Here is a 23,581-nt window from a genome sequence, read left to right as displayed (position 1 = left end):
TTTTCACTATAAAACCGAGTTGGAGCTCGAACATCCCCATACATATATATGGAGTAGAAATTGCAAGTGAAAAGAAACTTTGTGTTCCCAACAAGCTATGTGAAGGACGGCTTTCACACAAACTTATCTCGCAGAACTGAGCATGTGGAGAGACGTTCGTTCATCTAGCACAAAGGGAACGGGTTGCAGGAGAAAATTTTATTGTGGTTTCTCAGTCTGTTTCCTAGTGCCGTTTTGAAGTTCCTGCAGTTTTCTCTGTAAAACCGAGTTGGAGCTCGTATCTCCCCATATATATGTATGGAGTGGTGTGTGCAAGTGAAAAAAACTTTGTGTTCCCAACAAGCTAGGTGAAGGACGGCTTTCACACACACTTATCTCTCAGAACTGAGCATGTGGAGAGACGTTCGTTCATCTAGCACAAAGGGAACGGGATGCAGGGGAAACTCTTACTCTGGTTTCTCAGTCTGTTTCCTAGTGCCGGTTTGAAGTTCCTGCAGTTCTCACAGTAAAACAGAGTTGGAGCTAGTATCTCCCCATATATATTATGGAGTTGTGTTGGCATCTGAAAAGAAACTTTGTGTTCCCAACAAGCTAGGTGAAGGACGGCTTTCACACACACTTATCTCTCAGAACTGAGCATGTGGAGAGACGTTCGTTAATCTAGCACAGAGGGAACGCGTTTCAGGGGAAACATTTACTCTGGTTTCTCACTCTGTTTCTTGGTGACGGTTTGAATTTACTGCAGTTTTCACTGTAAAACCGAGTTGGAGCTCGTACCTCCCCATATATATGTATGGAGTGGAGTTTGCAAGTGAAAAGAAACTTTGTTTTCACAACAAGCTAGATGAAGGGCGGCTTTCACACACACGTATTTCTCAGAACTGAGCATGTGGAGAGACGTTCGTTCATCTAGCACAAAGGAACGGTTTGCAGGAGAAACTTTCAGTCTGGTTTCTCAGTCTGTTTCCTAGTGCCGGTTTGAAGTTCCTGCAATTTTTACTACAAAACCGCGTTGGTGCTTTTACCACCCCATAAATATTTATGGGGTTTAGTTTGCAACTGAAAAGAAACTTTGTGTTCCCAACAAGCTATGTGAAGGACGGTATTCACACACACTTATCTCTCAGAACTGAGCATGTGGAGAGACGTTCGTTCATCTAGCACAATGGAATTCTTTGCAGGAGAAACTTTTACTCTGTTTTCTAATTCTGTTTCCTAGTGCCGGTTTCAAGTTCCTGAGTTTTCAATGTAAAACAGAGATGAAGATAGTTCCACCCATATATATGTGTGGAATGGAGTTTGCAAATGAAAATAAACTTTGATTTCCCAACAAGTTAGGTGAATTACGGCTTTCAATCACAATTTTCTCTCAGAACTGAGCATGTGGAGAGAAGTTCGTTCATCTAGCACAAAGGGAACGGGTTGCAGGAGAAACTTTTACTCTAGTCTCTCAGTCTGTTTCCTAGTGCCGGTTTGAAGTTACTGCAGTATTCACTGAAAAACGAGTTGGAGCTCGTACCTCCCCATACATATGTATGGGTGGAGTTTGAATGTGAAAAGAAACTTTGTGTTCCCAACAAGTTATGTGAAGGACGGATTTCACACACACTTATGTCTCAGAACTGAAGCATGTGGAGAGACGTTCGTTCATCTAGCACAAAAGGAACTCGTTGCAGGGGAACCTTATACTCTGGATTCTCAGTCTGTTTCCTTGTGACGGTTTTATAGTTACTGCAGTTTTCATTGTAATTTAGAGTTGGGGCTGGTACCCTCCCCATATATATGTATGGAGTGGATTTTGCAACTGAAAAGAACCTTTGTGTTCCCAACAAGCTAGGTGAATGACGGCTTTCACACACTGTACTGTCTCACAACTGAGCATGTGGAGAGACTTTCGTTCATCTAGCACAATGAGAAAGAGTTGCAGGAGAAACTTTTACTCGGGTTTCTCTGTCTGTTTCCTAGTGCCGGTTTGAAGTTCCTGCAGTTTTCACTGTAAAACCGAGTTGGTGCTAGTACCTCCCCATATATATGTATGGTATGGAGATTCCAACTGAAAAGAAACTTTGTGTTCCCAACAAGCTAGGTGAAGGACGGCTTTCACACACACTTATCTCTCAGAAGAGAGCATGTGGAGAGACGTTCTTTCATCTAGCACAAATGGAACGGGTTGCAGGAGAAACTTTTACTCTGGTTTCTCTGTCTGTTTCTTAGTGCCGGTTTGAAATTCCTGCAGTTTTCACTGTAAAACCGAGTTGGAGCTCGTACCTACCCATATATATGTATGGAGTGGGGTTTGCAAGTGAAAAGAAACTTTGTGTTCCCAACAAGCTAGGTGAAGGACGGCTTTCACACACACCTGTCCCTCAGAACTGAGCATGTGGAAAGACGTTCGTTCATCTAGCACAAAGGGAACGGGTTGCAGGAGAAACTTTTACTCTATTTTCTCAGTCTGTTTCCTAGTGCCGGTTTGAAGTTCCTGCAATTTTTACTGTAAAACCGGGTTGGTGCTAGTACCACCCCATATATATATATGGAGTGGAGTTTGCAAGTGAAAAGAAACTTTGTGTTCCCAACAAGCTATGTGAAGGACGGTATTCACACACATTTATCTCTCAGAACTGAGCATGTGGATAGACGTTCGTTCATCTAGCACAAAGGGAACGGGTTGCAGGAGAAACTTTTACTCTGGTTTCTCAGTCTGTTTCCTAGTGCCGGTTTGAAGTTCCTGCAGTTTTCACTGTAAAACCGAGTTGGAGCTCGTACCTACCCATATATATATATGGAGTGGAGTTTGCAAGTGAAAAGAAACTTTGTGTTTCCAACAAGCTAGATGAAGGGCGGCTTTCACACACAATTATCTCTCAGATCTGAGCATGTGGAGAGACGTTCGTTCATCTAGCACAAAGGGAAAGGGTTGCAGGGGAAACTTTTACTCTGGTTTCTCAGTCTGTTTCCTAGTGCCGCTTTGAAGTTACTGCAGTTTTCACTGTAAACCGATTTGGAGCTCGTACCTCCCCATATATATCTATGGTGTGGAGTTTGCAACTGAAAGAAACTTTGTGTTCCAAACAAGGTAGTTGAAGGACGGCTTTCACACACACTTATCTCTCAGAACTGAGCATGTGGAGAGACGTTCGTTCATCTAGCACAAAGGGAACGTGTTGCAGAAGAAATTATACTCAGAATTCTCAGTCTGTTTCCTAGTGCAGGTTTGAAGTTCCTGCAGTATTCACTGAAAAAACGAGTTGGAGCTCGTACCTCCCCATACATATGTATGGGGTGGAGTTTGAATGTGAAAAGAAACTTTGTGTTCCCAATAAGTTATGTGAAGGACGGATTTCACACACACTTATGTCTCAGAACTGAGCATGTGGAGAGACGTTCGTTCATCTAGCACAAAGGGAACGCGTTGCAGGAGAAACTTATACTCTGGATTCTCAGTCTGTTTCCTTGTGACGGTTTTATACTTACTGCAGTTTTCATTGTAAATTAGAGTTGGAGCTCGTACCTCCCCATATATATGTATGGAGTGGATTTTGCAACTGAAAAGAACCTTTCTGTTCCCAACAAGCTAGGTGAATGACGGCTTTCACACACTGTACTGTCTCACAACTAAGCATGTGGAGAGACTTTCGTTCATCTAGCACAATGAGAAAGAGTTGCAGGAGAAACTTTTACTCGGGTTTCTCTGTCTGTTTCCTAGTGCCGGTTTGAAGTTCCTGCAGTTTTCACTGTAAAACCGAGTTGGTGCTAGTACCTCCCCATATATATGTATGGTGTGGAGTTTGCAACTGAAAAGAAACTTTGTGTTCCCAACAAGCTAGGTGAAGGACGGCTTTCACACACACTTATCTCTCAGAAGAGAGCATGTGGAGAGACGATCGTTCATCCAGCACAAAGGGAACGGGTTGCAGGAGAAACTTTTACTCTGGTTTCTCAGTCTGTTTCCTAGTGACGGTTTGAAGTTACTGCAGTTTTCACTGTAAAACCGAGTTGGAGCTTGTACCTCCCCATATATATGTATGGAGTGGGGTTTGCAAGTGAAAAGAAACTTTGTGTTCCCAACAAGCTAGGTGAAGGACGGCTTTCACACACACCTGTCCCTCAGAACTGAGCATGTGGAAAGACGTTCGTTCATCTAGCAAAAAGGGAACGGGTTGCAGGAGAAACTTTTACTCTATTTTCTCAGTCTGTTTCCTAGTGCCGGTTTGAAGTTCCTGCAATTTTTACTGTAAAACCGGGTTGGTGCTAGTACCACCCCATATATATATATGGAGTGGAGTTTGCAAGTGAAAAGAAACTTTGTGTTCCCAACAAGCTATGTGAAGGACGGTATTCACACACATTTATCTCTCAGAACTGAGCATGTGGATAGACGTTCGTTCATCTAGCACAAAGGGAACGGGTTGCAGGAGAAACTTTTACTCTGGTTTCTCAGTCTGTTTCCTAGTGCCGGTTTGAAGTTCCTGCAGTTTTCACTGTAAAACCGAGTTGGAGCTCGTACCTACCCATATATATATATGGAGTGGAGTTTGAAAGTGAAAAGAAACTTTGTGTTTCCAACAAGCTAGATGAAGGGCGGCTTTCACACACAATTATCTCTCAGATCTGAGCATGTGGAGAGACGTTCGTTCATCTAGCACAAAGGGAAAGGGTTGCAGGGGAAACTTTTACTCTGGTTTCTCAGTCTGTTTCCTAGTGCCGCTTTGAAGTTACTGCAGTTTTTCACTGTAAACCGATTTGGAGCTCGTACCTCCCCATATATATCTATGGTGTGGAGTTTGCAACTGAAAGAAACTTTGTGTTCCAAACAAGGTAGTTGAAGGACGGCTTTCACACACACTTATCTCTCAGAACTGAGCATGTGGAGAGACGTTCGTTCATCTAGCACAAAGGGAACGTGTTGCAGAAGAAATTATACTCAGAATTCTCAGTCTGTTTCCTAGTGCAGGTTTGAAGTTCCTGCAGTATTCACTGAAAAAACGAGTTGGAGCTCGTACCTCCCCATACATATGTATGGGGTGGAGTTTGAATGTGAAAAGAAACTTTGTGTTCCCAATAAGTTATGTGAAGGACGGATTTCACACACACTTATGTCTCAGAACTGAGCATGTGGAGAGACGTTCGTTCATCTAGCACAAAGGGAACGCGTTGCAGGAGAAACTTATACTCTGGATTCTCAGTCTGTTTCCTTGTGACGGTTTTATACTTACTGCAGTTTTCATTGTAAATTAGAGTTGGAGCTCGTACCTCCCCATATATGTATGGAGTGGATTTTGCAACTGAAAAGAACCTTTCTGTTCCCAACAAGCTAGGTGAATAACGGCTTTCACACACTGTACTGTCTCACAACTAAGCATGTGGAGAGACTTTCGTTCATCTAGCACAATGAGAAAGAGTTGCAGGAGAAACTTTTACTCGGGTTTCTCTGTCTGTTTCCTAGTGCCGGTTTGAAGTTCCTGCAGTTTTCACTGTAAAACCGAGTTGGTGCTAGTACCTCCCCATATATATGTATGGTGTGGAGTTTGCAACTGAAAAGAAACTTTGTGTTCCCAACAAGCTAGGTGAAGGACGGCTTTCACACACACTTATCTCTCAGAAGAGAGCATGTGGAGAGACGATCGTTCATCCAGCACAAAGGGAACGGGTTGCAGGAGAAACTTTTACTCTGGTTTCTCAGTCTGTTTCCTAGTGACGGTTTGAAGTTACTGCAGTTTTCACTGTAAAACCGAGTTGGAGCTTGTACCTCCCCATATATATTTATGGAGTGGAGTTTGCAACTGAAAAGAAACTTTGTTTTCCCAACAAGCTAGATGAATGGCGGCTTTCACACACACGTATTTCTCAGATCTGAGCATGTGGAGAGACGTTCGTTCATCTAGCACAAAGGGAACGGGTTGCAGGAGAAACTTTTCTCTGGTTTCTCAGTCTGTTTCCTAGTGCCGGTTTGAAGTTCCTGCAGTTTTCACTGTAAAACAGAGTTGGTGCTAGTACCTCCCATATATTTGTATGGAGTGGAGTTTGCCACTGAAAAGAATCTTTGTGTTCCCAAGAAGCTATGTGTAGGACGGCTTTCACACAAACTTATCTCTCAGAACAGAGCATGTGGAGAGACGTTCGTTCATCTAGCACAAAGGGAACGGGTTGCAGGAGAAACTTTTACTCTGGTCTCTCAGTCTGTTTCCTAGTGCTGAATTGAAGTTCCTGAATTTTTCACTATAAAACCGAGTTGGAGCTCGAACATCCCCATACATATATATGGAGTAGAAATTGCAAGTGAAAAGAAACTTTGTGTTCCCAACAAGCTAGTTGAAGGACGGCTTTAACACACACTTATCTCTCAGAACTGAGCATGTGGAGAGACGTTCGTTCATCTAGCACAAAGGGAACGTGTTGCAGAAGAAATTATACTCAGAATTCTCAGTCTGTTTCCTAGTGCAGGTTTGAAGTTCCTGCAGTATTCACTGAAAAAACGAGTTGGAGCTCGTACCTCCCCATACATATGTATGGGGTGGAGTTTGAATGTGAAAAGAAACTTTGTGTTCCCAACAAGTTATGTGAAGGACGGATTTCACACACACTTATATCTCAGAACTGAGCATGTGGAGAGACGTTCGTTCATCTAGCACAAAGGGAACGCGTTGCAGGAGAAACTTATACTATGGATTCTCAGTCTGTTTCCTTGTGACGGTTTTATAGTTACTGCAGTTTTCATTGTAAATTAGAGTTGGAGCTCGTACCTCCCCATATATATGTATGGAGTGGATTTTGCAACTGAAAAGAACCTTTCTGTTCCCAACAAGCTAGGTGAATGACGGCTTTCACACACTGTACTGTCTCACAACTGAGCATGTGGAGAGACTTTCGTTCATCTAGCACAATGAGAAAAAGTTGCAGGAGAAACTTTTACTCGGGTTTCTCTGTCTGTTTCCTAGTGCCGGTTTGAAGTTCCTGCAGTTTTCACTGTAAAACCGAGTTGGTGCTAGTACCTCCCCATATATATGTATGGTGTGGAGTTTGCAACTGAAAAGAAACTTTGTGTTCCCAACAAGCTAGGTGAAGGACGGCTTTCACACACACTTATCTCTCAGAAGAGAGCATGTGGAGAGACGATCGTTCATCCAGCACAAAGGGAACGGGTTGCAGGAGAAACTTTTACTCTGGTTTCTCAGTCGGTTTCCTAGTGACGGTTTGAAGTTACTGCAGTTTTCACTGTAAAACCGAGTTGGAGCTTGTACCTCCCCATATATATATTTATGGAGTGGAGTTTGCAACTGAAAAGAAACTTTGTGTTCCCAACAAGCTAGATGAATGGCGGATTTCACACACAGGTATTTCTCAGATCTGAGCATGTGGAGAGACGTTCTTTTATCTAGCACAAAGGGAACGGGTTGCAGGAGAAACTTTTACTCTGGTTTCTCAGTCTGTTTCCTAGTGCCGGTTTGAAGTTCCTGCAGTTTTCACTGTAAAACCGAGTTGGAGCTCGTACCTACCCATATATATGTATGGTGTGGAATTTGCAAGTGAAAAGAAACTATGTGTTCCCAACAATCTAGGTGAAGGACGGCTTTCACACACACTTATCTCTCAGAAGAGAGCATGTGGAGAGACGATCGTTCATCCAGCACAATGGGAACGGGTTGCAGGAGAAACTTTTACTCTGGTTTCTCAGTCTGTTTCCTAGTGACGGTTTGAAGTTACTGCAGTTTTCACTGTAAAACCGAGTTGGTGCTAGTACCTCCCCATATATATGTATGGTGTGGAGTTTGCAACTGAAAAGAAACTTTGTGTTCCCAACAATCTAGGTGAAGGACGGCTTTCAAACACACTCATCTCTCAGAAGAGAGCATGTGGAGAGACGATCGTTCATCCAGCACAAAGGGAACGGGTTGCAGGAGAAACTTTTACTCTGGTTTCTCAGTCTGTTTCCTAGTGACGGTTTGAAGTTACTGCAGTTTTCACTGTAAAACCGAGTTGGTGCTAGTACCTCCCCATATATATTTATGGAGTGGAGTTTGCAACTGAAAAGAAACTTTGTGTTCCCAACAAGATAAATGAATGGCGGCTTTCACACACACGTATTTCTCAGACCTGAGCATGTGGAGAGACGTTCGTTCATCTAGCACAAAGGGAACGGGTTGCAGGAGAAACTTTTACTCTGGTCTCTCAGTCTGTTTCCTAGTGCCGGTTTGAAGTTCCTGCAGTTTTCACTGTAAAACAGAGTTGGTGCTAGTACCTCCCCATATATTTGTCTGGAGTGGAGTTTGCCACTGAAAGGAATCTTTGTGTTCCCAACAAGCTATGTGTAGGACGGCTTTCACACAAACTTATCTCTCAGAACAGAGCATGTGGAGAGACGTTCGTTCATCTAGCACAAAGGGAACGGGTTGCAGGAGAAACTTTTACTCTGGTCTCTCAGTCTGTTTCCTAGTGCTGAATTGAAGTTCCTGAATTTTTCACTATAAAACCGAGTTGGAGCTCGAACATCCCCATACATATATATGGAGTAGAAATTGCAAGTGAAAAGAAACTTTGTGTTCCCAACAAGCTAGTTGAAGGAAGGCTTTCACAAACACATATCTCTCAGAACTGAGCATGTGGAGAGACGTTCGTTCATCTAGCACAATGAGAAAGAGTTGCAGGAGAAACTTTTACTCGGGTTTCTCTGTCTGTTTCCTAGTGCCGGTTTGAAGTTCCTGCAGTTTTCACTGTAAAACCGAGTTGGTGCTAGTACCTCCCCATATATATGTATGGTGTGGAGTTTGCAACTGAAAAGAAACTTTGTGTTCCCAACAAGCTAGTTGAAGGACGGCTTTCACACACACTTATCTCTCAGAAGAGAGCATGTGGAGAGACGATCGTTCATCCAGCACAAAGGGAACGGGTTGCAGGGAAACTTTTACTCTGGTTTCTCAGTCTGTTTCCTAGTGACGGTTTGAAGTTACTGCAGTTTTCACTGTAAAACCGAGTTGGAGCTTGTACCTCCCCATATATATATTTATGGAGTGGAGTTTGCAACTGAAAAGGAACTTTGTGTTCCCAACAAGCTAGATGAATTGCGGCTTTCACACACACGTATTCCTCAGATCTGTGCATGTGGAGAGACGATCGTTCATCTAGCACAAAGGGAACGGTTTGCAGGAGAAACTTTTACTCTGGTTTCTCAGTCTGTTTCCTAGTGCCGGTTTGAAGTTCCTGCAGTTTTCACTGTAAAACCGAGTTGGAGCTCGTACCTACCCATATATATGTATTGTGTGGAATTTGCAAGTGAAAAGAAACTTTGTGTTCCCAACAATCTAGGTGAAGGACGGCTTTCACACACACTTATCTCTCAGAAATGAGCATGTGGAGAGACGTTCGTTCATCTAGCACAAAGGGAACTCTTTGCAGAAGAAACTTTTACTCTGGTTTCTCAGTCTGTTTCCTAGTGACGGTTTGAAATTCCTGCAGTTTTCACTGTAAAACCGAGTTGGAGCTCGTACCTCCCCATACATATGTATGGAGTGGAGTTTGCTAGTGAAAAGAAACTTTGTGTTCCCAACAAGCTAGGTGAAGGAAGGCTTTCATACACACTTATCTCTCAGAACTGAGCATGTGGAGAAACTTTCGTTCATTTAGCACAAAGGAACGGGTTGCAGGAGAAACTTTTACTCTGGTTTCTCAGTCTGTTTCCTAGTGCCGGTTTGAAGTTCCTGCAGTTTTCACTGTAAAACCGAGTTGGAGCTCGTACCACCCCATATATATGTATGGAGTGGAGTTTGTAACTGAAAAGAAACTTTGTGTTCCAAACAAGCTAGGTGAAGTGCGGCTTTCACACACACTTATCTCTCAGAACTGAGCATGTGGAGAGACGTTCGTTCATCTAGCACAAAGGAAATGTGTTGCAGGAGAAACTTTTACTCTGGTTTCTCAGTCTGTTTCCTAGTGCCGGTTTGAAGTTCCTGCAGTTTTCACTGTAAATCTGAGTTGGAACTCGTACCTCCTCATATATATGTATGGAGTGGAGTTTGCAATTGAAAAGAAACTTTGTGTTCCCAACAAGTTATGTGAAGGGCGGCTTTCACACACACTTATCTCTCAGAACTGAGCTTTTGGGGAGACGTTCGTTCATCTAGCACAAAGGTAAAGGTTTGCAGGGGAAACTTTTACTCTAGTTTCTCAGTCTGTTTCCTAGTGCCGCTTTGAAGTTACTGCAGTTATCACTGTAAAACCGAGTTGGAGCTCGAACCTCCCCACATATATGTATGGAGTGGAGTTTTAATTGAAAAGAAACTTTGTGTTCCCAACAATCAAGGTGAAGGACGGCTTTCACACACACTTATCCCTCAGAACTGAGCATGTGGAGAGACGTTCGTTTATCTAGCACAAAGGGAAAGGTTTGCAGGGGAAACTTTTACTCTGGTTTCTCAATCTGTTTCCTAGTTTCGGTTTGAATTTCCTGCAGTTTTCACTGTAAAACCGAGTTCGTGCTCGTACTTACCCATAAATATGTATGGAGTGGAGTTTACAACTGAATAGAAACTTTGGGTTCCCAACAATCAAGGTGAAGGACGGCTTTCACACACACATATCTCTCAGAACTGAGCATGTGGAGAGACGTTGGTTTATTTAACACAAAGTGAACCGGTTGTAGGAGAAACTTTTACTCTGGTTTCTCATTCTGTTTCCTAGTGCCGGATTGAAGTTCCTGCAATTTTCACTGTAAAACCGAGTTGGAGCTCGTAAATCCCCATTAATGTAAGGAGTGGATTTTCCAAGTTAAAAGAAACTTTGTGTTCCCAAGAAGCAAGGTGAAAGACGGCTTTCACACACACTTTTATCTCAGAAGTGAGCATGTGGAAAGACATTCCTTTATCTAGCACAAAGGGAACGGGTTGCAGGAGAAACTTTTACTCTGGTTTCTCAGTCTTTTTCCTAGTGCCGGTTTGAAGTTCCTGCAGTTTTCACTGTAAAACCGAGTTGGAGCTCGTACCTCCCCAAATATATGTATGGAGTGGAGTTTGCAATTGAAAAGAAACTTTGATTTCCCAACAAGCTATGTGAAGGACGGCTTTAATACACACATATCTCTCAGAACTGAGCATGTGGAGAGACTTTCGTTCATCTAGCACAAAGGGAACGGGTTGCAGGAGAAACTTTTATTCTGGTATCTCAGTCTGTTTCCTAGTTCCGGTTTGAAGTTCCTGCAGTTTTCACTGTAAAACCGATTTGGAGCTCGTACCTCCCCATATATATGTATGGATTGGAGTTTGCCATTGAAAAGAAACTTTGTGTTCCCAACAAGCTTCGTGAAGAATGGCTTTCACACACACTTAGCTCTCAGAACTGAGAATGTGGAGAGACGTTCGTTCATCTAGCACAAAAGGAACGGGTTGCAGGAGAAACTTTTACTCTGGTTTCTCAGTCTGTTTCCTAGTGCCGGTTTGAAGTTCCTGCAGTTTTCACTGTAAAACCGAGTTGGAACTCGTAACTCCCTATTTATGTAAGGAGTGGATTTTGCAAGTTAAAAGTAACTATGTGTTCACAACAAGCTAGGTGAAGGACGGCTTTCACACACACATTTCTCTCAGAACTGAGCATGTGGAGAGACGTTCGTTCATCTAGCACAAAGGGAACGGGTTGCAGGAGAAACTATTACTCTGGTATCTCAGTCTGTTTCCTAGTGCCGGTGTGATGTTCCTGCAGTTTTCACTGTAAAACGGAATTGGAGCTCGTGCCTCCCCATATATATGTATGGAGTGGGGTTTGTAACGGAAAAGAAACTTTGTGTTCCCAACAAGATAGGTGAAGTACGGCATTCACACACACTTATCTCTCAGAACTGAGCATGTGGAGAGACGTTCGTTCATCTAGCACAAATGGAACGGGTTGCAGGAGAAACTTTTACTCTGGTTTCTTAGTCTGTTTCCTCGTGCCGTTTTGAAGTTCCTGCAGTTTTCATTTTAAGCCGATTTGGAGCTCGTACACCCCCATATATATATATGGAGTGGAGTTTGCAAGTGAAAAGAATCTTTGTGTTCCCAACAAGCTTGGTGAAGGACGGCTTTCACACACACTTATCTCTCAGACCTGAGCATGTGGAGAGAAGTTCGTTCATCTAGCACAAAAGGAACTTTTTGCAGGAAAAATTGTACTCTGGATTCTCAGTGTTTTTCCAAGTTCCGGTTTGAAGTTCCTGCATTTTTCACTGTAAAACCGACTTGGAGCTCGTACCTCCCCATATATATGTACGGAGTGGAGTTTGCAAGTGAAAAGAAACTTTGTTTTCCCAACAAGCTAGGTGAACGACGGCTTTCACACACACTTATCTCTCAGAACTGAGCATGTGGAGAGACGTTCGTTCATCTAGCACAAAGGGATTCGGTTACAAGAGAAACTTTTACTCTGGTATCTCAGTATGTTTCCAAGTGCCGGTTTGAATTTCCTGCAGTTTTCTCTGTTAAACCGTGTTGGAGCTCGTACCTCCCCATATATATGTATGGAATGGGGTTTGCAAATGAAAAGAAACTATGTGTTCCCAACAATCTAGGTGAAGGACTGCTTTCACACACATTTATCTCTCAGAACTGAGCATGTGGAGAGACGTTCGTTTATCTAGCACAAAGGGAACGTGTTGCAGAAGAAATTATACTCTAGAATCTCAGTCTGTTTCCTAGTGCCGGTTGGAAGTTCCTGCAGTTTTCACTGTAAAACCGAGTTGGAGCTCGTACCTCCCCATAAATATGTATGGAGTGGAGTTTGCAAGTGAAAAGAAACTTTGTTTTCCCAACAAGCTAGGTGAAGTACGGCTTTCACACACACCTGTCTCTCAGAACTGAGCATGTGGAGAGACGTTCGTTCATGTAGAACAAATGAAAGGGTTGCAGGAGCATCTTTTTCTCTGGTTTCACAGTCTGTTTCCAAGTGCCGATTTGAAGTTCCTGCAGTTATCACTGTAAAACAGGTTTGGAGTTCGTACCTCCCCATAAATATGTATGGAGTGGAGTTTGCAACTGAATACAAACTTTGGGTTCCCAACAATCAAGGTGAAGGACGTCTTTCACACACACTTATATCTCAGAAATGACCTTGTGGAGAGACGTTCGTTCATCTTGCAAAAAGGGAACGGGTTGCAGGAGAAACTATTACTCTGGTTTTCAGTCTGTTTCCTAGTGCCGGTTGAAGTTCCTGAAGTTTTCACTGTAAAACCGAGTTGGAGCTCGTACCTCCCCATATATATGTATGGAGTGGAATATGCAACTGAAAAGAAACTTTGTTTTCCCAACAAGCTAGGTGAAGGACGGCTTTCACACACACTTATCTCTCAGATCTGAGCATGTGGAGAGACGTTCGTTCATCTAGCACAAAGGGAACGTGTTGCAGAAGGAATTATACTGTAGATTCTCAGTCTGTTTCCTAGTGCCGGTTGGAAGTTCCTGCAGTTTTCACTGTAAAACCGAGTTTGAGCTCGTACCTCCCCATAAATATGTATGGAGTGGAGTTTGCAAGTGAAAAGAAACTTTGTGTTCCCAACAAGCAATGTGAAGGACGGCTTTCACACACACCTGTCTCTCAGAACTGAGCATGTGGAGAGAAATTCGTTCATCTAGCACAAAGGGAACGTGTTGCAGAATAAATTATACTCAGAATTCTCAGTCTGTTTCCTAGTGCCAGTTTGAAGTTCCTGCAGTTTTAACAGTAATACAGCGTTTTAACTAGTAACTCCAAATATATATGTATGGAGTGGAGTTTGCAACTGAAAAGAAACTTTGTGATCCCAAAAAGCTAGGTAAAGTACGGGTTTCACACACATTTATCTCTCAGAAATGTGCATGTGGAGAGACGGTCATTCATCTAGCACAAATGGTACGGGTTGCAGGAGATACTATAACTCTGGTTTCTTAGTCTGTTTCCTTAGTGCCGGTTTGAAGTTCCTGCAGTTTTCACTGTAAAACCGAGTTGGTGCTAGTACCACCCCATAAATATTTATGGAGTGTAGTTTGCAAATGAAAGAAACTTTGTGTTCCCAACAAGCTAGGTGAAGGACGGCATTCACACACACTTTCCTCTCAGAACCGAGCATGTGGAGAGACGTTCGTTCACCTGGCACAAAGGGAACTGGTTGCAGGAGAAACTTTTACTCTGGTTTCTCAGTCTGTTTCCTAGTGCCGGTTTCAAGTTCCTGAGTTATCAATGTAAAACATAGATGAAGATAGTACCACCCGATATATATATGTGGAGTGGAGTATGCAACTGAAAAGAAACTTTGTGTTCCCAACAAGCTAGGTGAAGGACGGTTTTCACACACACTTATCTCTCAGAAATGAGCATGTGGAGAGACGTTCGTTCATCTAGCACAAAGGGAACGGTTTGCAGGAGAAACTTTTACTCTAGTCTCTCAGTCTTATTCCTAGTGCCGGGTTGAATTTACTGCAGTTTTCACTGAAATACCGAGTTGGAGCTCGTACATCCCCATACATATGTATGGAGTGGAGTTTGAAATTGAAAAGAAACTTTGTGTTCCCAACAAGCTTGGTGAAGTACGGCTTTAAAACACACTTATGTTTCAGAAATGAGCATGTGGAGAGACGTTCGTTCATCTAGCAAAAAGGGAACGGTTTGCAGGAGAAAGTTTTACTCTGGTATCTCAGTCTGTTTCTTAGTGCCGGGTTGAAGTTCCTTCAGTTTTCACTGTAAAACCGAATTGGAGCTCGTGCCTCCCCATGTATATGTATGAATTGGAGATTGCAACTGAAAAGAATCTTCGATTTCCCAACAAGCTATGTGAAGGACGGCTTTCACACACACTTATCTCTCAGAACTGAGCATGTGGAGAGACGTTCGTTCATTTAGCACAAAGGGAACGGGTTGCAGGTGAAACTTTTACTCTGGTTTCTCAGTGTGTTTCCTAGTGCCGGTTTAAAGTTCCTGCAGTTTTCACTGTAAAACCGAGTTGGAGCTCGTACCACCCCATATATATGTATGGAGTGGAGTTTGCAACTGAAAAGGAACTTTGTGTTCCAAACAAGCTAGGTGAATGACGGCTTTCACACACACTTATCTCTCAGAACTGAGCATGTGGAGAGACGTTCGTTCATCTAGCACAAATGAAATGTTATGCAGGAGAAACTTTTACTCTGGTTTCTCAGTCTGTTTCCTAGTGCCGGTTGAAGTTCCTGCAGTTTTCACTGTAAAACTGAGTTGGAGCTCGTACCTACCCATATATATGTATGGAGTGGAGTTTGCAACTGAAAAGAAACTTGTGTTCCCAACAAAGCTAGGTGAAGAACGAGCTTTCACACACACTTGTCTCTCAGAACTGAGCTGTGGGAGAGACGTTCGTTCATCTAACACAAAGTGAACGGGTTGCAGGAGCAACTTTTACTCTGGTTATCTCAGTCTGTTTCCTAGTGCCGGTTTGAAGTTACTGCAATTTTCACTGTAAAAACCGAGTTCGAGCTCGTACCTCCCCATAAATATGTATGGAGAGGAGTTTGTAACTGAAAAGAATCTTTGGTTCCCAACAGCTAGGTGAATGAAGGCTTTCACACACACTTTTCTCTCAGAACTGAGCATGTGGAGAGACGTTCGTTCATCTAGCACAAAGGTAAAGGGTTGCAGGGGAAACTTTACTCTGGTTTCTCGGTCTGTTTCCTAGTGCCGCTTTGAAGTTACTGCAGTTTTCACTGTAAAACCGAGTTGGAGCTCGTGCCTCCCCAAATATATGTATGGAGTGGAGTTTGCAAGTGAAAAGAAATCTTGTGTTCCCAACAAACTAGGTGAAGGACGGCTTTCACACACACTTATCTCTCAGAACTGAGCATGTGGAGAGAATTTCGTTCATGTAGCACAAAGGGAACGGGTTGCAGGAGAAACTTTTACTCTGGTATCTCAGTCTGTTTCCTAGTTCCGGTTTGAAATTCCTGCAATTATCATTGTAAAACCGATTTGGAGCTCGTACCTCCCCATATATATGTATGGAGTGGGGTTTGCAAGTGAAAACAAACTTTGTGTTCCCAACAAGCTTGGTGAAGGAAGTCTTTAACCCACATCTATCTCTCAGAACTGAGCATGTGGAGAGACGTTCGTTCATCTAGCACAAAGGGAACGGGTTGCAGGAGAATCTTTTTCTCTGGTTTCTCAGTCTGTTTCCAAGTGGCGGTTTGAATTTCCTGCAGTTTTCACTGTAAAACCGAGTTGGAGCTCGTACCTCCCCATATAAATGTATGGATTGGAGTTTGCAACTGAAAAGAAATTTGTCTTCCCTAAATCTAGGTGAAGGACGGCTTTCATACACACTTATCTCTCAGAACTGAGCATGTGGATAGACGTTCGTTCATCTAGCAAAAAGGGAACGGGTTGCAGGAGAAAGTTTTACTCTGGTATCTCAGTCTGTTTCTTAGTTCCGGTTTGAAGTTCCTGCAGTTTTCACTGTAAAACCGAATTGGAGCTCGTGCCTCCCCATGTATATGTATGGATTGGAGTTTGCAACTGAAAAGAATCTTTGATTTCCCAACAAGCTATGTGAAGGACGGCTTTCACACACACTTATCTCTCAGAAATGAGCATTTGGAGAGACGTTCGTTCATTTAGCACAAAGGGAACGGGATGCAGGGGAAACTTTTACTCTTGTTTCTCAGTTTGTTTCCTAGTGCCGGTTTAAAGTTCCTGCAATTTTCACTGTAAAACCGAGTTGGAACTCGTACCACCCCATATATATGTGTGGAGTGGAGTTTGCAACTGAAAAGAAACTTTGTGTTCCAAACAAGCTAGGTGAATGACGGCTTTCACACACAATTATCTCTCAGAACTGAGCATGTGGAGAGACGTTCGTTCATCTAGCACAAAGGAAATGTTTTGCAGGGGAAACTTTCTCTGCTTTCTCAGTCTGTTTCCTAGTGCCGTTTTGAAGTTCCTGCATTTTTTACTGTAAAACCGAGTTGGAGCTCGTACCTCCCCATATATATGTATGGAGTGGAGTTTGCAACTGAAAATAAACTTAGTGTTCCCAACAAGCTATGTGAAAGACGGCTTTCACACACAATTATCCCTCAGAACTGAGCATGTGGAGAGACGTTCGTTCATCTAGCACAAAGGGAACGGGTTGCAGGAGAAACTTTTACTCTGGTTTCTCAGTCTGTTTCCTAGTGCATGTTTGAAGTTCCTGCATTTTTTTACTGTAAAACCGATTTGGAGCTAATACCTACCCATATATATGTATGGAGTGGAGTTTGCAACTGAAAAGAAACTTTGTGTTCCCAACAAACTATGTGAAAGACGACTTTCACACACACTTTTTTCTCAGAACTGAGCATGTGGAGAGAATTTCGTTCATCTAGCACAAAGGGAACGGGTTGCAGGAGAAACTTTTACTCTGGTATCTCAGTCTGTTTCCTAGTGCCGGTTTGAAGTTCCTGCAGTTTTCACTATAAAACCGAGTTGGAGCTCGTAACTCCCCATATATATGTATGGAGTGGAGTTTGCAACTGAAAATAAACTTTGTGTTCCCAACAGGCTTGGTGAAGGAAGGCTTTCACACACAATTTTCTCTCAGAACTGAGCATGTGGAGAGACGTTAGTTCATCTAGCACTAATATAAACGGTTGCAGGGGAAACTTTTACTCTGGTTTCTCAGTCTGTTTCCTAGTGCCGTTTTGAAGTTCCTGCATTTTTTACTGTAAAACCGAGTTGGAGCTCGTACCTCCCTATATATATGTATGGAGTGAGTTTGCAACTGAAAATAAACTTAGTGTTCCCAACAAGCTATGTGAAAGACGGCTTTCACACACAATTATCCCTCAGAACTGAGCATGTGGAGAGACGTTCGTTCATCTAGCACAAAGGGAACGGGTTGCAGGAGAAATTTTACTCTGGTTTCTCAGTCTGTTTCCTAGTGCATGTTTGAAGTTCCTGCATTTTTTACTGTAAAACCGATTTGGAGCTCGTACCTACCCATATATATGTATGGAGTGGAGTTTGAAACTGAAAAGAAACTTTGTGTTCCCAACAAACTATGTGAAAGACGACTTTCACACACACTTTTCTCTCAGAACTGAGCATGTGGAGAGACGTTCGTTCATCTAGCACAAAGGGAACGGGTTGCAGGAGAAACTTTTACTCTGGTTTCTCAGTCTGTTTCCTAGTGCCGGTTTGAATTTACTGCAGTTTTCACTGTAAAACCGAGTTCGAGCTCGTACCTCCCCATAAATATGTATGGAGAGGAGTTTGTAACTGAAAAGAATCTTTGGGTTCCCAACAAGCTAGGTGAAGGACGGCTTTCAGTCACACTTATCTCTTTAGTACTAAGCATTAGGAGAGATTTTCGTTCATCTAGCACAAAGGGAAAGTTTTGCAGGAGAAACATTTACTCTGGTATCTCAGTCTGTTTCCTAGTGCCGGTTTGATGTTCCTGCAGTTTTCACTGTGAAACCGAGTTGAAGCTATTACCACCCCATATATATGTATGTAGTGGAGTTTGAAAGTGAAAAGAAACTTTGCTTTCCCAAAAAGCTAGGTGAAGGACGGCTTTCACACACACTTTTCTCTCAGAACTGAGCATGTGGAGAGACGTTCCTTCATCTAGCACAAAGGGAACGGGTTGCAGGAGAAACTTTTACTCTGGTATCTCAGTCTGTTTCCTAGTTCCGGTTTGAAGTTCCTGCAGTTTTCACTGTAAAACCGATTTGGAGCTCGTACCTCCCCATATATATGTAAGGAGTGGAGTTTGCCACTGAAAAGAAACTTTGTGTTCCCAACAAGCTTCGTGAAGGATGGATTTCACACACACTTATCTCTCAGATCTGAGCATGTGGAGAGACGATCGTTCATCTAGCACAAAAGGAACGGGTTGCAGGAGAAACTTTTACTCTGGTTTCTCAGTCTGTTTCCTAGTGCCGGTTTGAAGTTCCTGCAGTTTTCACTGTAAAACCGAGTTGGAACTCGTACCTCCCTATTTATGTAAGGAGTGGATTTTGCAAGTTAAAAGAAACTTTGTTTTCCCAACAAGCTAGGTGAACGACGGCTTTCACACACACTTATCTCTCAGAACTGAGCATGTGGAGAGACGTTCGTTCATCTAGCACAAAGGGATTCGGTTGCAAGAGAAACTTTTACTCTGGTATCTCAGTATGTTTCCAAGTGCCGGTTTGAATTTCCTGCAGTTTTCTCTGTTAAACCGTGTTGGAGCTCGTACCTCCCCATATATATGTATGGAGTGGAGTTTGCAAATGAAAAGAAACTATGTGTTCCCAACAATCTAGGTGAAGGACTGCTTTCACACACATTTATCTCTCAGAACTGAGCATGTGGAGAGACGTTCGTTTATCTAGCACAAAGGGAACGTGTTGCAGAAGAAATTATACTCTAGAATCTCAGTCTGTTTCCTAGTGCCGGTTGGAAGTTCCTGCAGTTTTCACTGTAAAACCGAGTTGGAGCTCGTACCTCCCCATAAATATGTATGGAGTGGAGTTTGCAAGTGAAAAGAAACTTTGTTTTCCCAACAAGCTAGGTGAAGTACGGCTTTCACACACACCTGTCTCTCAGAACTGAGCATGTGGAGAGACGTTCGTTCATGTAGAACAAATGAAAGGGTTGCAGGAGAATCTTTTTCTCTGGTTTCACAGTCTGTTTCCAAGTGCCGATTTGAAGTTCCTGCAGTTATCACTGTAAAACAGATTTGGAGCTCGTACCTCCCCATAAATATGTATGGAGTGGAGTTTGCAACTGAATACAAACTTTGGGTTCCCAACAATCAAGGTGAAGGACGTCTTTCACACACACTTATATCTCAGAAATGACCATGTGGAGAGACGTTCGTTCATCTTGCAAAAAGGGAACGGGTTGCAGGAGAAACTATTACTCTGGTTTTCAGTCTGTTTCCTAGTGCCGGTTGAAGTTCCTGAAGTTTTCACTGTAAAACCGAGTTGGAGCTCGTACCTCCCCATATATATGTATGGAGTGGAATATGCAACTGAAAAGAAACTTTGTTTTCCCAACAAGCTAGGTGAAGGACGGCTTTCACACACACTTATCTCTCAGATCTGAGCAAGTGGAGAGACGTTCGTTCATCTAGCACAAAGGGAACGTGTTGCAGAAGGAATTATACTGTAGATTCTCAGTCTGTTTCCTAGTGCCGGTTGGAAGTTCCTGCAGTTTTCACTGTAAAACCGAGTTTGAGCTCGTACCTCCCCATAAATATGTATGGAGTGGAGTTTGCAAGTGAAAAGAAACTTTGTGTTCCAAACAAGCAATGTGAAGGACGGCTTTCACACACACCTGTCTCTCAGAACTGAGCATGTGGAGAGAAATTCGTTCATCTAGCACAAAGGGAACGTGTTGCAGAATAAATTATACTCAGAATTCTCAGTCTGTTTCCTAGTGCCAGTTTGAAGTTCCTGCAGTTTTAACAGTAAAACAGCGTTTTAACTAGTAACTCCAAATATATATGTATGGAGTGGAGTTTGCAACTGAAAAGAAACTTTGTGATCCCAAAAAGCTAGGTAAAGTACGGGTTTCACACACATTTATCTCTCAGAAATGTGCATGTGGAGAGACGGTCATTCATCTAGCACAAATGGTACGGGTTGCAGGAGATACTATAACTCTGGTTTCTCTGTCTGTTTCCTAGTGCCGGTTTGAAGTTCCTGCAGTTTTCACTGTAAAACCGAGTTGGTGCTAGTACCTCCCCATATATATGTATGGTGTGGAGTTTGCAACTGAAAAGAAACTTTGTGTTCCCAACAAGCTAGGTGAAGGACGGCTTTCACACACACTTATCTCTCAGAAGAGAGCATGTGGAGAGACGTTCGTTCATCCAGCACAAAGGGAACGGGTTGCAGGAGAAACTATTACTCTGGTTTCTCAGTCTGTTTCCTCGTGACCGGTTTGAAGTTTCTGCAGTTTATCACAGTAAAACCGAGTTGGAGCTTGTACCACCCATATATATATTATGGATTGGAGTTTGCAACTGAAAAGAAACTTTGTGTTCCAACAAGCTAGATGAAGGCGGCTTTTCACACACAATTATCTCTCAGATCTGAGCATGTGGAGAGACGTTCGTTCATCTAGCACAAAGGGAACGGGTTGCAGGAGAAACTTTACTCTGGTTTCTCAGTCTGTTTTCCTAGTGCCGGCTTTGAAGTTACTGCAGTTTTCACTGTAAAACCGAGTTGGAGCTCGACCTCCCCATATATATCTATGGTGAGAGTTTGCAACTGAAAAGAAACTTTGTGTTCCAAACAAGCTAGTTGAAGGACGGCTTTCACACACACTTATCTCTCAGAACTGAGCATGTGAGAGACTGTTCGTTCATCTAGCACAAAGGGAACGTGTGCAGAAGAAATTATACTCAGAATTCTCAGTCTGTTTCCTAGTGCAGGTTTGAAGTTCCTGCAGTATTCACTGAAAAAACGAGTTGGAGCTCGTACCTCCCCATACATATGTATGGGGTGGAGTTTGAATGTGAAAAGAAACTTTGTGTTCCCAACAAGTTATGTGAAGGACGGATTTCACCCACACTTATGTCTCAGAACTGAGCATGTGGAGAGACGTTCGTTCATCTAGCACAAAGGGAACGCGTGGCAGGAGAAACTTTATACTCTGGATTTCTCAGTCTGTTTCCTAGTGCCGGTTTTATAGTTCCTGCAGTTTTCACTTGTAAATACCGAGTTGGAGCTCGTACCTCCCCATATATATGTATGGAGTGGATTTTGCAACTGAAAAGAACCTTTCGTGTTCCCAACAAGCTAGGTGAATGACGGCTTTCACACACACTGTATCTGTCTCACAACTGAGCATGTGGAGAGACTTTCGTTCATCTAGCACAAAGGAGAAAATGTTGCAGGAGAAACTTTTACTCTGGTTTCTCTAGTCTGTTTCCTAGTGCCGGTTTGAAGTTCCTGCAATTTTCACTGTAAAACCGAGTTGGTGCTAGTACCTCCCCATATATATGTATGGATGTGGAGTTTGCAACTGAAAAGAAACTTTGTGTTCCCAACAAGCTAGGTGAAGGACGGCTTTCACACACACTTATCTCTCAGAAGCTGAGCATGTGGAGAGACGATTCGTTCATTCAGCACAAAGGGAACGGGTTGCAGGAGAAACTTTTACTCTGGTTTCTCAGTCTGTTTCCTAGTGCCGGTTTGAAGTTACTGCAGTTTTCACTGTAAACCGAGTTGGAGCTCGTACCTCCCCATATATATGTATGGAGTGGGTTTGCAAGTGAAAAGAAACTTTGTGTTCCCAACAAGCTATGTGAAGGAAGGCTTTAACACACAGCTATCTCTCAGAACTGAGCATGTGGAGAGACGTTCGTTCATCTAGCACAAAGGGAACGGGTTGCAGGAGAAACTTTTACTCTGGTTTCTCAGTCTGTTTCCTAGTGGCCGGTATTGAAGTTACCTGCAGTTTTCACTGTAAAACCGAGTTGGAGCTCGTACCTACCCATATATATGTATGGAGTGGAATTTGCAAGTGAAAAGAAACTTTGTGTTCCCAACAATCTAGGTGAAGGACGGCTTTCACACACACTATTCTCTCAGAAGACTGAGCATGTGGAGAGACGATCGTTCATCCAGCACAAAGGGAACGGGTTGCAGGAGAAACTTTTACTCTGGTTTCTCAGTCGTTTCCTGTGACGGGTTTGACGTTCCTGCAGTTTTCACTGTTAAACCGAGTTGGTGAACTCGTAACTCCCATTATATGTATGTGTGGAGTTTGCAACTGAAAGAAACTTTGTGTTCCCAACAATCTAGGTGAAGGACGGCTTTCACACACACTTATCTCTCAGAAGAGAGATGTGGAGAGACGATCGTTCATCCAGCACAAGGGACGGGTTGCAGGAGAAACTTTTTACCTGGTTTCTCAGTCTGTTTCCTAGTGACGGTTTGAAGTTACTGCAGTTTTCACTGTAAACCGAGTTTGGTGCTAGTACCGACGTCCCCATCTATATTTATGGAGTGGAGTTTGCAACTGAAAGAAACTTTGTGTTCCCAACAAGATAGATGAATGGCGGCTTTCACACACACGTATTTCTCAGACCTGAGCATGTGGAGAGACTGCGTTCATCTAGCACACAAAGGGAACGGGTTGCAGGGAAACTTTTACTCTGTCTCTCATCTGTTTCCTAGTGCCGGTTTTGAAGTTCCTTGCAGTTTTCACTGTAAAACAGAGTTGGTGCTAGTACCTCCCCATATATTGTGATTAGGAGTGGAGTTTGCCACTGAAAGGAATCTTTGTGTTCCCAACAGCTATGTGTAGATGGCTTTCACAGAACTTATCTATCAACAGAGCAATGTGGAGAGACGTTCGTTCATCTAGCACAAGGGAACGGGTTGCAGGAGAAACTTTTACTCTGGTCTCTCAGTCTGTTTCCTAGTGCTGAATTGAAGTTCCTGAATTGTTACACTATAAACCGAGTTGGAGCTCGAACATCCCCATACATATATATGGAGTAGAATTGCAAGTGAAACGAAACTTTGTGTTCCCAACAAGCTAGTTGAAGGAAGGCTTTCACAAAACACATATCTCTCAGAACTGAGCATTTGGAGAGACGTTCGTTCATCTAGCACAATGAGAAGAGTGAAAGAGTTGCAGGAGAAAA

Source organism: Camelus ferus, chromosome 36 (assembly GCF_009834535.1).
Source record: "Camelus ferus isolate YT-003-E chromosome 36, BCGSAC_Cfer_1.0, whole genome shotgun sequence".
In the NCBI taxonomy this organism is placed as follows: Eukaryota; Metazoa; Chordata; class Mammalia; order Artiodactyla; family Camelidae; genus Camelus; species Camelus ferus.
Note: the sequence above shows the minus strand (reverse complement) of the source record.